Below are 13,899 nucleotides of genomic sequence, written 5' to 3' on the forward strand. Positions count from 1 at the left end.
CTCCCATGGACATTAAAAGGCATTGAAGCTGCATCAGGAATGCAAGATCACGGGAGCACTGGCTTTGTCTTTAGGATCTCAAGTCACATTATACACACCTAAGTCTGAGACTGAGTCCATACCACAGGCTCAACCTCCCCATCGTGTGATAAAAGCATCACTAGACTATTCATGCTGATCACTTACCTGTTTTCCCAAGTCCTTTTTGTCTTCAGTCTCTCTTCTCTGAAAGAGAAAGGAAACATGACTCTACAGACTGGTGGAAAAAAGAATCACAGACATGAACCACAAGTAAGTAATGTTTCCACTGTGCTCGCAATGCACTTCTGTAGAAGTCATTCCATGTTTCTGCCTTTTGCTATGAAAAAAGCAGAAAACAGATCAGCATCCAAGATGCTTGTTTGAAGTGCTGGACACCCAACCTGAAGTCTGCCATGGCAAGGACTCAGACCTGAACCTGCCGCCTTCCAGCAAGTGCCACAGGTTCACTGGCTTTTCAGAAATGGACTTAACGGTCCTCCAGATTCCTGCTGTGGTCCTGAATAATCATCCACACCAGTGCCTGTAAGAGATCCTAAGACCTATGCATTTGTCCAAAGCAGGCCACTAGATGCAGAACATGGTGCCCGACTACATCCTGCGTTCCCAGACTCCTTCAACTGGAAGCAGGGATGGGACGAACTGCTTTGCTGTGACTCTTTGGAATATTACAGAGCTTGACACATCCCCAAATCAAGATGTCTCAAGGCTGGTATCTCTTCAGCAACAGATATCATTACTGAACCTAAGAAATCTTTCAATAAGAAGCAAAGCCCCATTGTGTCAGGTGCTGTTCTAATACCAGGGACAGCATCTGCAGAGAAAAGCCAAAAATCTCAGCAGATGAAGCAGACAAGAGCCATGAGGAAAATAAAAACGTAAGGGTGAGTAACATCCTTAGGGTTGCAGCAGAGAAGCAGGATACAGCACCCAGGTGTCCTGGCTCCCAGCCCTATGCTTACAGCACCACATCGCTATGCCAGGCATACAGATGCTGCACTTTTAAGCCTATCAGTCTTCATGTCAGGTGTTACCTCAAATAACATGAAGTAAAGCTGCCACAGTAACTTCTCCAAAATTTCTCTACTTTTGGCCTTGCAAGTCTTGTTAGAAAGCAGCCCACAAACAGTGGTGCACTAGGACCTTTCTGTTTGCTCCTTTTCTCAGAGCTTTTGCCTCATCTTGTTTTACTGCATAGAAACAAACCTCATTCAATTACAGGTGAATATAAAACCACACACATGTAGCAGTTTTGGAGGTTGTTACACCTCCACCAGCACTCCCAGCCTTGGCCTCTCCATCAACACTCACAATAGATTGCATCACACTCAGATAATTTAATTTAGTTCAAAACAGTTCTCACAGCAAAACATGCCTTCGAAAAAACAGTCAGCACGCTGTCGTCAGGAAGCTTACCCTAAGTAACTTCCACTTCCAGGCTGCTTCCAAAAGTCTCTCTTGACTCTGACAGCCAGCTGTGCATAAGAGGAAACCAGTATCCAGAGAAGATGGCTAAATTCAGAGAGGAACGTTAAGAGGAAAAACAGCAGGGAAAAAAGATCACAGTTTAACATCCTAGTCTTCAAAGTCACTGCTGAGTTACAGGAGGTCTATAAACCCTCTTAGATGCTTTCTGAGAGAACAGGTCACTGGGAGGTTAGGGAAAGGAAGAAAACCTGATGAAAGATCAGCAAAATGAAGGAGGGCTGTAATTTCACCTGAAAGAGGAGCTCTGAATTTCATGGAGCTGCTGGGGCAGGCACTACCGCCCATCAGAACTTTTCTTCTTCCCTGTGGAGAACGAGAAGATCTGTAAAAGCTCCACAATCTTCAAAAATTGTCTCATAATAAGGCACAACAATATCTGCTGCACAGCAAGAAAGCAAGAGTTAAGGTTGCCACAGTAACCCCCTTCTGAGATGCTGTGGCAGGGATTTTTCACAGGAGTTTGAAAGAGGAAGGGGCCCAAATCACACAGATAAAAAGCAAAGGGAACTGAGTGCCTCATACCTCCAGCCTTCCCCGAGGGAGGAATCCAATTAGCCATCCTTAATAGGTTCATTTGGTCTTAGTCTATGAAGAGCCCCAGCCAACTACATCTTGGTCTGAATCCTGCAAGGACTCTTCTGGTGGCAGCAGCAGCTGAGGGTGCTCTGGAAGCTGCCTGACTTTTCCTTCTGCTCCAGACTTTGCCACCTTGGACTGCAAAATGCTATTCCTTCAAAAAACAGACACAGCCCAAACGGTCAGGTGGGGGTATGGCACCGGGCCACCACTGAAGGAGGCCTGCAGTTCTTCAATCCTGTAGGGTCTTTAGAAAGACAACGATCATCTTATGACCAGACACAAGACTCACCAAAGGCTCGGCCGCTTCCTCTCTGCGCTGGCTACTGTATAGCTGACCTTTCAAGCAGGATCTTCACGAACTACAGAAACTCATTCTGTTCTTCTTTCTCTCAAAATGTGCTATACAACAAAATAAGTAGAAATCCAATTTAATTAACTCTTCTTCCCACCCTACAATTGATTCTTTCCTCTTTTCCTGACCCTCTTTATTTTAATTAAGCATTTCTGGTGTAGAAAATGAGGGCGAGGCTGGCAGAGAGGGATTGTGATGGAAATGCTCAGGTGACAGGGAAACTCTCTGAGACTTTTCCACACTCCACCAGAAGGCAAAAATGCAATGCAGACACCTACATGATTCATATGTTCCCAGGCTGAGATCTGCAGAGTACAAACTCCCTCCCCACTGGCCTTGCAGAGGTGAGATGCACCAGGGACTACTTACGCTGACCTGGCCCCACTTGAATTGTCCTTACCAGAGGGGACCTGTAACCAGCCAAGTCCTAACGCCTGAGCTCTGCAGACGAGCAAACGGCTCAGTACTTAACCTGGCACATCGTATTTCATAACTTTCATTTATCCATCAATCTGCATGCAGCACTTCAGGCAAGAAGTAAAGGGCTTACTTCAGGTGTATTCAGTGGTCTATGAAGATCTTGTTTTGAACTGCCTCGTGGGTCCCCAGGGTCCTCCCACCATCACGCTGCACTTTATACCTGGGCAAGAGGGAAGGAAGACTCCAGAAAGAGTGGGAACAACATGGAAGATCAGGACTCAGGCAGTGACAATAAAAGCTAAATGAGGTGAATGTGCCAGTGCAAAAGAATGTGCTTTATTTCAAGGCTGCAGTTCAGTACGTTCACAACAGCACTGCATTAAGCTATTGCGGCCAACATTAAAGCAAATGCAAATACAAATTTTTCTGATAAAACACTGTTACCATGCTTCACTACACAAAGATCCAACTGTACATCCCCTAGACCTCTCCATACTCAAGAGGTCTGGATACAAATGGAGGGTTATGGTAAAGTCCCCCTCATCTACACGAGCACCATCATTTGAAGAAGTGATTCTCTGTTTTGATATTCTAACAAATGTTCTTCCCCTAAAGTGTAGGAAAGACACATGGTGAGGAACTTATATAGAGCATATGGTGCTGAAATAGCAAGCTGATAAGTCTTTAACAGCTTTTGACAGTGGTAAAAGATCAATTATTGCACCATAAATATTAAAAAGTTCCTCCAGCATTTTGCTGGAATGAATGTATATTTAAACATCAGTGTTTCCCCTTAATAGTAGCCAATTTGCCTCAGCGTCTGAAAGTTATGCAGCCCCACAAAGCTAAATTAAATGCTCAATTGCTGTATGTTTACATCTCCAGCTGCTAAAGAACAAGCCTAACATTTGCAGCACAAACTCCTGAAGCCATTGAAGCTGCAGGCAACCTGAAAATGGCCCTTGACCCTTCATTAAAACTAAAGGGTAAAATAGAATACCCGTTGTTTTCCTTTCACTTTCTGGTGATTACAAAGGTTTACAGCAAAAATAACCAAAGATGCTCCTGGGAAGTATTAGGCAAGAGGGACTGATCTCCCGGCTTGACTACTGTGCCAGCTGAGACGCATTAAGTGCAATGGGTTTTACTCTCTGAATTTCTTGACCCCTGAGATTTCTGCCTTGAATTAATATACATATGTGTATATAAATATGTGTTTGTGTGCACATGTGTGCATGTGTGCCTGTGCACATGCATATACAGACTCACACTCTTACTAGTCTTAATTTTAATCAGAAAGCAAATTGCAGCCCCCTTTCAACAGTTCTCTGTGGAAAGTTGCTGAGGTTAAACGATGACATAGGTTTGCTACTAAAATAAATACTATATATGCCAATTTTATGGAGATTTGATGACAGAACCTCATGTAATGACCCTAGGGTCCAGTTCAAACCAGCACTAAATGGAAGCTGACACTGAGCTGCACATCTTGTGTTTGGATTCAGAGCTAAACTCTCCTGTTATGGTTCTGAAATTATTCATATGGATCCACTGTTACTACTTAAGGGCAACATACTCCAGTAGCACATCGACTTCTTGTTTTGGAAAGGTTCCCATCTGAGAGAAGGTATCTTAGCATGCTTTAGGCTTTAAAAAAGTGCCCGTCTCTGCTGACTGCTCTAGGTAGGGTTGTTAAAAACTGTATGCATTATTTATACTAGTGGGATCATACAGTGATAACAGTGAAGGTCAAGGCTTTTTTGTACACCAATGGACAGACACTCACTTGCTGTGTGAACTGACAAAACCAATGGAGAGAGGGAAAAAGATACAAAGGGTAATGGATTCATAAGCCTGAGCACAGCACTACTGAAAAGCAGAGTGGGGTTTCCTTGCTCCCAGGCCAGTGCATTACCTGCCAGGCCAAATCACTGCTCTGCTTCTCATTTCAACACCTGTCTGTATTTAACAATGTATGATCCAGATTCCCAATATGCCCTGAGGGCACAGCCAACACTGCACATGGAAAACCACCTCATGCACAGGTATTGTTTTCAGTGGGATGTTTCTATCCACATTAGTGCTCTACATACGGCCATAAAAGTGCTATAGTTCAATTAAAGCCAAGAAGGCAAATTATAAATATTGTATTAATAATAAAGAAAAGAAGCATAGGTCAAATCTAGCATGGAATGGTGTGAAATCACACCTCCATATATAAAATGCCATGTGTGTCACTGACCCATACCTCTCACACGTGGGAATCACCTCTTTTCCAATCTTGACTGTTCTAGCTGGAAAGGCAGAACTTGTCTTCAGGTCTTGTCCCCTCTCCCTTTTCCACCTATATCTTCCCACTTCACACTAATTGAAGTTCTTAATTTCCTGCCACATCCAAAGTGCAGTGCTCAGGGTGGTGATCATTGTCAATTAGCTGGACTGTCTTATCTTGGATGAATAAACTTAGCTTCCCCTTTTCTCTGTGCCATTTTGAGTACAGATCATTAGGTAGCATAAACACAACAGCTGTTGTTGACCTTTGCATCTTATTCCCTAATGACAGCCTTGTCCAGCAGTCTGAAGTGTTCTCCTTTCTTAGCAATCCTACCTACCTTGGCTGGGAACGCCACTCTGAAGTTAGACCCATCTGCTCCCAAGCATCCTTAGCTCTGCAGCGTTCTGTTCTTACCTGCAGGTCAGACCTGAGCCACAGTTCAGATGTGTCCTAGCAGGCAGTGATGATAGCAATTTGTACTATTTTTTAATATCTTCAGCCAAACCTACCAGGGAAATTAATCTGCAGGGCACAGTCAGAGCACGAAGCGATCAGTAGGAGGTGGGGTAAGCTAAACAAAAAAGGAACACATGAAGAAAAGTTAAGTATCATTATGGTGCCGTGGGAATGCAATGGCCTGAAAAATCAGAGCTTACATCCTCCTTCCACATCCAACACATCGTCTAGACCATTTACATTAAATGACCTCTTCACCACACCAGGGGCAACTCATGCCAGAAAGGCCACCATCTGACTGATGGGCAGGTCAGCAGAAGAGAACAGAACCAAGCCAGTGATTGTCAATCTGCTTCAACCAGGGGTGACCTTCTCCATGAATGGACTACTCACAGCTAGTTCAGCCAGCCCAAAGGCAAGAAGGGTGTTTGTAGCTACCCTTCAGCAAATGACTGCTTGCAGCAACTATGGTGAGCTATAAAAGAAGCCCTCCCCTAGTTACCAAACCAGGCAAGAAACGGAGTATCATAGGGGAGGAAGAAGAGAGGAAAAGTCCCCAGTCACATTCAGAAGAGCAAAAGAGGAAGCCTGGAGTCAGGGAGCAAAGACAGTATCTGTGAAGCTGCCTGGGACCATGCTTGGCTGAGCCTAAGTCTATTATCAGAGACCCTTAAGACAAATTCTCGTTTTTTTCCAAAACTGGGCACTTTTTCCCCTTCTCTAACATTTGTGTCATTTTAAAAAACTGTTTATGCTTGTCTAACTCTGGGTAATTTCATTCTGCAATTTGGCTCTGCCTCAGCCCTAATGGTATTTTTTTGTTTGGGATTTTTAAAGGAGATTTTCTGTTCACAAAATATCCCAGATTGGCAACTCCAGGAAATAAAAGCTCCCATCGAGCAGAGTGCCTGTATCAGTCATGAACAAGGTAAGTGCTCTGCCCCATCTCCCATCTGCATCCCAAGGTGAGCCACAACATCCAGCAGAACATGAGGCCGTGCTGTTTTTGGTGTGGCAGGCTACAGCCTAGCTAGCATGAGCCAGGTCTACAAACCTGACAGCATTCGCAAGGAAACCAAACGGACACCAGAGACTGTGAGCTGACATCCCAGCCAGCAGGCAGGCTAACTAGCAACAGTGCCTCCAAAAACCCAGAGGTGGAAAACACCTCACAAGTTTCGAAGTAAATTAGGCAGATGCTGTGTTGATTTATCACTTGCTGTAATCGACTAGCAACATCTTCTTAGTTAACCACAATGCAGTGGGAAGGGAACAGAAGAGCTCTCAGAGCAGGATGGACTCAGGGCTCAGGGTTTACTAAACACCAGAGTCCCGGTTTTAATAGACTACAGGAATTTACCAAACATCAAACTCGACAGACAAAACAGACCACATACATTAATGATGAATATACTTCAGTCAGTGTTAGCCAACAGGTTTTATAAGATTAGCCAAGAAAGAAAGAGAAAGACAACATCAGGTCAGGGACAATATTTCTTCTTTGCCCAGATGTTAATGTCCATAGAGTTTTATATCCTAATACTCTCACTCCATTTCATATCACTTCACACTGCTACAATTTTATGTTCATTTTCTTTACTGTTTTGGATACCTTCTTCATTACAACATCCTCTACACATTGTTCCATAGAACCAGCTCACTCATAAAAACATAGCTATATCTGAGTCTCTCTGATTCTGTAGTTTTATTTCATACACAAGTGTCTGCTTTAAAATATAACTCTTTGATGCCCTAATTTCAACAATGACAAAAAACCCCAACTAAGTACACCCTCTGTGGTTTGTCGATCACAGATTAGTGTTTCCAATTCAAAGCTTATCCAAATCATGTGATACCTGCACACAGGTGTATAAAATAATGGAACTTCTAACAAGTTCATCTGTGATTATACCTATTGTTAAGCTTGGCTACTATTCGCGCTCACTATTAAATGTTTCCGTCTGCACTTAGGTGGTTTTATTGCTAAAGCTAAGGAAATACCAAGTAGCTCTAACTGAGCAGAATGCAAAGTGTGTCCCCCTATACAGGGTCCCTGTTGGGACAGGGGCCCAGGCCCGGGAAGCTAATGGAAAGAGCCAAGGAAATTCTTCCAGAAGGTAGGCAGGCTTTTATTTTTCTTCAGGACATTCCCACTGTACGTAAAGAAAGGAACTGCAACACCTGATGGAAAACGTGCTTTGAAACTTACTTTAAAGCTGCAGCCATTTCCAATTCAACTAAGAGCAAAGAATTGCAACATTCATAAAAAAAAAAAAAAAAAACTTCTAACAGGCCATCCTCTTTTAAAACAGCATAGCACAGGGATGGGAGCAATTTCTCAAATGGATGAACCACAAGAACAAGGTCAATACCTGAAATCCCATCCAGAGAACTCTGGAAAAATAACACAGCTCATGAGCCATTAGTGGTGCATCAACCCAGCAGCACTGTTAGCTATTCAGGTACTATTCCAGTTTAGATGTGTTAACTCACAACCTGGATGCAAAGCAGCAGTGCTCTCATCAGTGCAAGCCCAAAGACACTGAGTGTCTCAAGAGCCCCCACTCACAAGAGCAATAAAACACATACACCTTCAAATGAGATCAGAAGTAGGGGATGGTGTTGGTTTTCTTGGCTGTTTTGGTGGGACGGTTTAATTAAGACTGACTGCAGCAAAAGTATGCCCGCTATAGCATTTAGAAGGGCAGTGAGCTTACTACTGCAGTGCCACACTATTACTGGCTTTAGATTCTGGACTAACTTAGACCAGAGACCAAAAAGCGAATGCATCATCAGCATCTCCAATCAATGAAAATGCAAGTGATAGCAAGGAGCACCGCATCATCAGCATCTCCAATTAATGAAAATGCAAGTGATAGCAAGGAGCACGTTCAAGGACATTGCTGCAAACTCCTTACACAATTCAAGCAGCACCTGCTTAACAAGAGCAACAAACAACTCCATGCAGCAAATTGTCATGTCTTATGGCAAGTGTCCATCTTTCATGGCAGGGCAGAGAGAAATCTTGCTATTTCTAGTCTTTTCCCCAGCCTCCTCACTACATCGCAGGATTATCTAGATGAAGCTCCAGCCAGCTAGCTCTTACGCCTTGCACACTGCCAACCTCTGGCATTAGTTCAAACAAAGAGGAAACAGGTGAAGTAATCAGTCTTCTAGTGACTCAGAATTGTTCTGTGCAGCTATGTAACTTCCTGGAAATACTCAGTGCTGAAACTGTTTGAAGGGTTTTTCGTTGAAAAACACTACTTTGATCAAGATATTTATGTAATTTCAATTGTGATATAACTACTGACTTTAGCAAATTGGAAAATATGGACAAAGCACCCTTTTTTATTTGGAAAAACTAGTTCTCCATTTCATATAATTTACATACTCACAAAATTATCACCTCCAGAATATGAGATGTCATATTATAGCAAATGAAATATTTTGATTTCACGCCTTAAATCAGCAGCAGCAATTTTGAAACACCTTATCAAGATCACAGCATCTCCTCCTGGGAAGAGAATGACACAATTAGTGAAGCATTAATAGTGACTATTAATAATGTGTCTGGCAGCATTGTCTAACAAATAACAAAAGTTAAAAGGAAAACAGAATAACATGCAAAATAATATTTTATAACTCCCTTTCAATTTATTTATTTATTTGTTTTTAGTGATGAGTTAGTGCCTTTGGCATACACTGCAGGCCAGGCAGTTGATGGTGCATGGTGGCAGTTGGGGATGGGGAGTGTGACTTGAGATTGGCACTGGACTCCTTTAGTAACTTATGAGAATTTAAGTCAATGTGCTATTATCTGCCAACTTGTAAACAGTTTCCCTGTTTTTTGTCATTGGCAGGATTGTCTCTCATTCAAGACTGCAGAGCACAATTTTTCGATTCCAAACCACACAGCCAATCACAAAACACAGCATGAGCCAAAAGTCATCAAACATCACTTCAGGATGTTCTCTGGGTGTTTTTGTTGTTTTGGGGTTTGGTTTGGTTTGGGGATTTTTTTAAATAAGCTGTGCAAGCATGTCCAGGAAAGTAAGGAATTAATACCTCTGCCTTAAAGCAGTCAGGTGAAGTACAGCACCTGTCTGCTCAGACATTTCAGTCTCAGATGCAGGGCTACAGTTCCTGACCTTCCCTTTAGCTCCAGCTGCAATATGTGCCAGACTGCACATTTCAGATGGGCACAAGTGGAGATGATGATGTCATGGAAACCAGACTTCGCAGATCACCTAGCAAGGTCAGGGCAACACCTACATAAATGAAAGCAGAACTGTATGTATCACACCCTTAAATTCTTAAAAGAGTCTAAAATGTCAGTGGAAATATCTGAGCAAATAATACAAAGCACAGAAGATAATCTGAAGCTGAGATGAGAAGGGTTTTCATGGATCAAGGTCCACAGGAACGAAAGTTCCCCAAAAGTAGAGTAGGTTTGAAAGCAATACTAATAATAATCCTAGAAACAGCACACTCTGAGGTAGACGGAAACTTCCCATAGAAACCAATTTCATCCAAAATACTCTCTATCGTTGACCTCAAAATATATTTTTCAAAACAGGTTTGACTGACTTTGGACAACCCAAAGAGAAGATCCAGTGATAAAAGCTAGGCTGCAATTAAGTGCAGAGGTACAAGGAAATTGCTCAGTGTAGTCAGGGCCACAGCCACCAAGGACCATGGCAAGCCAAGGTGACACTGAGTGCGTATGCAGAGGAACAGGCTTACATTCAGGGAACCAGGACTCCTTACCACAAAAAGAGGTCCTGAATGACAAACAGGCAAGTCCAGAGCCAGCAAGAGTAGCAACCTGAGTAAACAAGGGGAGGAAGGGCAGCAGGGGAGGGGACGGAGCAGGGCAGCCCCCACCATCAGTGGCACTGCCTCGACATGTGCCTGGCAGGCACCCAGCAGCCTGCAGTGCCCACAGCCCGGAGCATGTGGCACAGGGCAAATCCCAGATCACCAGACCCCCAACCACTTCTGCCTGTTTCATGGCTTCTGCCAGCACTGGTGGCACTGAAAAAAAGAAATGCATTTTGCCCAAAAGCAGGGTGGGCCAAGGGAAGTAAATTTACAATGACATATTTCAGCATTTACAAAATTATATTTTGCCGGGATATCCAGTTCACAGAAAGTGTCAAAATATTTGGTAGCAGTCTAATTCAAACTGACAAAAAATATAATTAAAAAAAAAAAAGTTGTTTTACAACATGGAAAATCTGCCTTTTGGCCAGCTCTAACTGATAGCCCAGTGTCAGCTCAAAGAAGCTGGGCATATGTTACTTCCTTCATTTTTCTCTTATTACATTGTACACTGTAAGAACAAGGGGGTAACTTGCCTGTTAGATTGCATCTGGCTAATCTGAACCTGTGCCCCATTTTCAATCAGCAGAATTAGCAGTCAATCAGTCAAGTTCTTTTCTAACATCATTGCAGAAAATGCAAATGGTTCACATTTATTTTATAGTTACAGAAGCTATAGTACCTTTAGAGATTTATATCTTGCTTTCATGCTTTACAGCACTCCTTGAAACATTAGTAAAATCATCTAGGCAGGAGCAATAAAACGCCAGGACTCTTTACCACATGCAACTCTGTCTGACACCAAATCAAGTTTCTCAAGTGAAATATAGATTGACGAAAGAAGTGGCGTGAGGAGCAGAATCAAATTCATCTCAGTAATACTCATGCCACTGATGTCAATATATTACATCCATACCAGGCTAAACCAAGTGCGTCTTCTGAAAGATGCAAGAGCAGAAGTACAGCTTACGATCTGAAAGGAGACTGACCCGGGTGTCTGCATCTATTTTCAACATCACATAGTCTTATACTTTCTAACTCTGAATCTGCCTTTTTAAAAAAAATAATATTTTCTATCCTTTCTGTTCAACGCCCTCTACAAGAAGATTTAATATGACTGTAGGACAGTTGTATAGAGGAATAACAGACTGATTTTAATCCTACTATTAGTCAATGAAAAGATTCTAGATGAAAGACTGCAGATAACCTAATAGTCTTCTCTGTCTCCGATTCCCCGGATCTTGTGGGACAGTTAAATGTGAGTTACAGCCGCAGCCTGGTGATCACACTAGATATTTATTTTCCAAACACTGTTGAAAAAGAAATATTTACTTCAGCAGACTTTACATCCGAGCACCGAGTCGCTCCAAGAAAAGACTTCCTTCTCACTCAGCCTGAGAGTTCACGTCATTCTGACAACACTAAGAGCATTTAATATGAACATATTTTAGCCTCTGACATGCCGTCAAACAAGGGGAAAATACTTTAGTGCAATTGAGAATTGAAATCACAGTGTATTAAAACAAAAAAGAATGAAATCAAACCACCGCCAGAAGAAGAGCCTACGCAGGACCAACCCAGGGGCATGGAGGGAAGTGCCAGAAGTGCCCACCGAGACACTTCCCACCATTTATCTGCCATCCTGGCTAACCAGGGAGGTCCCAGCAGGCTGGAGGTTAAGGAGGAACCAGGGAACTACAGGCCTGACCTTGGTGCCAGGGAAGGTTCTGGAGCAGATCACCCTGACCTCCATCACACGGCACGTGCAGGACAACGGGGGATCAGGCCCAGCCAGCGTGGGGTTATGGAAGGCAGGTCCTGCCTGACGAACCACATCCCCTTGTGTGACAAGGTGACCCGCCCAGTGGCTGAGGGAAAGGCTGTGGCTGGTGTCTGCCTGGGCCTTGGCGAAGCCTTTGGCACCGTCTCCCACAGCATCTCCTGGAGACACCGGCTGCCCGTGGCCGGGGCGGGTGTGCTCTGCGCTGGGCTAAGAGCTGGCTGGGCGGCCGGGCAGAGCGTGGTGGGGGATGGGGTGACATCCCGCTGGCGGGGGCACACGGGGTGTCCCCAGGGCTCAGCGCTGGGGCCGGCCCTGTTTGATATCTTTATCGATGACCTGGATGAGGGCACTGAGCGCACCCCCAGCCGGTCTGCGGAGGACACCAGGCTGGGGCAGTGCTGCCCTGCTGGGGGGCAGGAGGCCCTGCAGGGGGTCTGGGCAGGCCGGGCGAGGGGCCCAGGCCGGTTGTGTGAGGTTCAACCCGGCTCAGACACTAGCATTTAGGAAGAGATGTTGGCTACCATGTAAGAGTACCTGCGACATGACTAACCGCAGCCACCGGGCAGGCTCCACAGCACATTTTCGCCACTGAACAGGCTGTCAGCCTGCCCCACATGCTGCCTTATGGCCAAGCATTTCTGCAAACTGAGAGACTCATCCAAAAGTGAGCATTCCTAACGCTTGGGGCAAGGACTGACCACGCAGGCTGCTCCCAAGTAGTCTGTAACTTCACTTTGCACCCATGCATATCTAAAAATTACGTTTTGCCTGCTCTCTGAGTGGTGAAGATCGAGAGATCACAGCCGGCATGCATTGCTTTTTAGAGATCATCAGTGACAATGATTTATGCTTTAATAGCGAATTCCCCATGAGTGCTTAATAATACAGATTAAGCCCTAATAAATGTGTTTCCTGCAGGTTTAAGTGACTAACTGTATGATCTATTAGGGTTGTCTCATAATACATACAATTTTCCTTGGTAACTGTGGAAATTTCTAAAGAATTGGCAGCATCTGTGTCTGAAGTATTAAAGAAATCTACTTTTTACTGAAGGAATTTTGTACAAATTAATTCCAGCCTTGGATATAACGTGCTAAATTTCCTATTCTCTATAAATATCTATTACAAATATTCAGAACAAACATTTGTAATCATTAAGAAAATTGAAGTGTTAAATACTCCTCAAACATTATAATGAATCATGTCAGGCTGCAGCTTTATATTTTATTTTCTAGCTATTTTATCTGTTTCAGTTATACATTCACAGCACATAATATATTCTGTGTTATTCCTCCCAGTTCTTAATACTTTTATCTGTGGATCACTAAAACAAAGTTTTAACATACAGCTGCTTTTAGTTAGCATCTGTCAGAAACCCAAAAGATTAATGAATCTGGTGCTGAGTAGCAGGTCCAAACTTCACAGAGCTCCACTAACGTTTTGATTAGTCTAGAGCAAAACAGTATTTAAGAATCTCTCAGACAGCTAGAGGGAGGGAAATAATCACTTTGAATGAAAAATCCGAATTCACCCAACTGGTAATGAAATTGCACTGAATATTGATTCAGGGCTCTAATAAGCTCAGAAGTTCAAAGCAAGCCCTGGAAGGCAAATATTCCCTCCTCTTCCTTCAGACAAATCCGTAGTACTACCACAAGGTAGGATTTCACTTCGTTCTAAATA

The 13,899-nt window shown here is 43.5% G+C and overlaps 1 protein-coding gene across 1 annotated transcript in view; it reads right to left on the reverse strand.

Annotated features, from left to right (window-relative positions):
- IL1RAPL2 (interleukin 1 receptor accessory protein like 2) overlaps nucleotides 1-13,899 on the reverse strand; it is a 495,600-nt gene that overhangs the window by 442,522 nt on the left and 39,179 nt on the right. Inside the window, exons 4-7 of the mRNA XM_080365714.1 lie at nucleotides 9,008-9,126; nucleotides 2,050-8,003; nucleotides 1,758-1,830; nucleotides 187-225 (exon numbers count right to left, since the gene is read on the reverse strand). The gene's annotated coding sequence lies outside the window, so the exon portion shown is untranslated. The remainder of the gene's footprint in view (nucleotides 1-186; nucleotides 226-1,757; nucleotides 1,831-2,049; nucleotides 8,004-9,007; nucleotides 9,127-13,899) is intronic.

Source organism: Falco punctatus (assembly GCF_963210335.1).
Source record: "Falco punctatus genome assembly, chromosome: 15".
NCBI classification, from domain to species: domain Eukaryota; kingdom Metazoa; phylum Chordata; class Aves; order Falconiformes; family Falconidae; genus Falco; species Falco punctatus.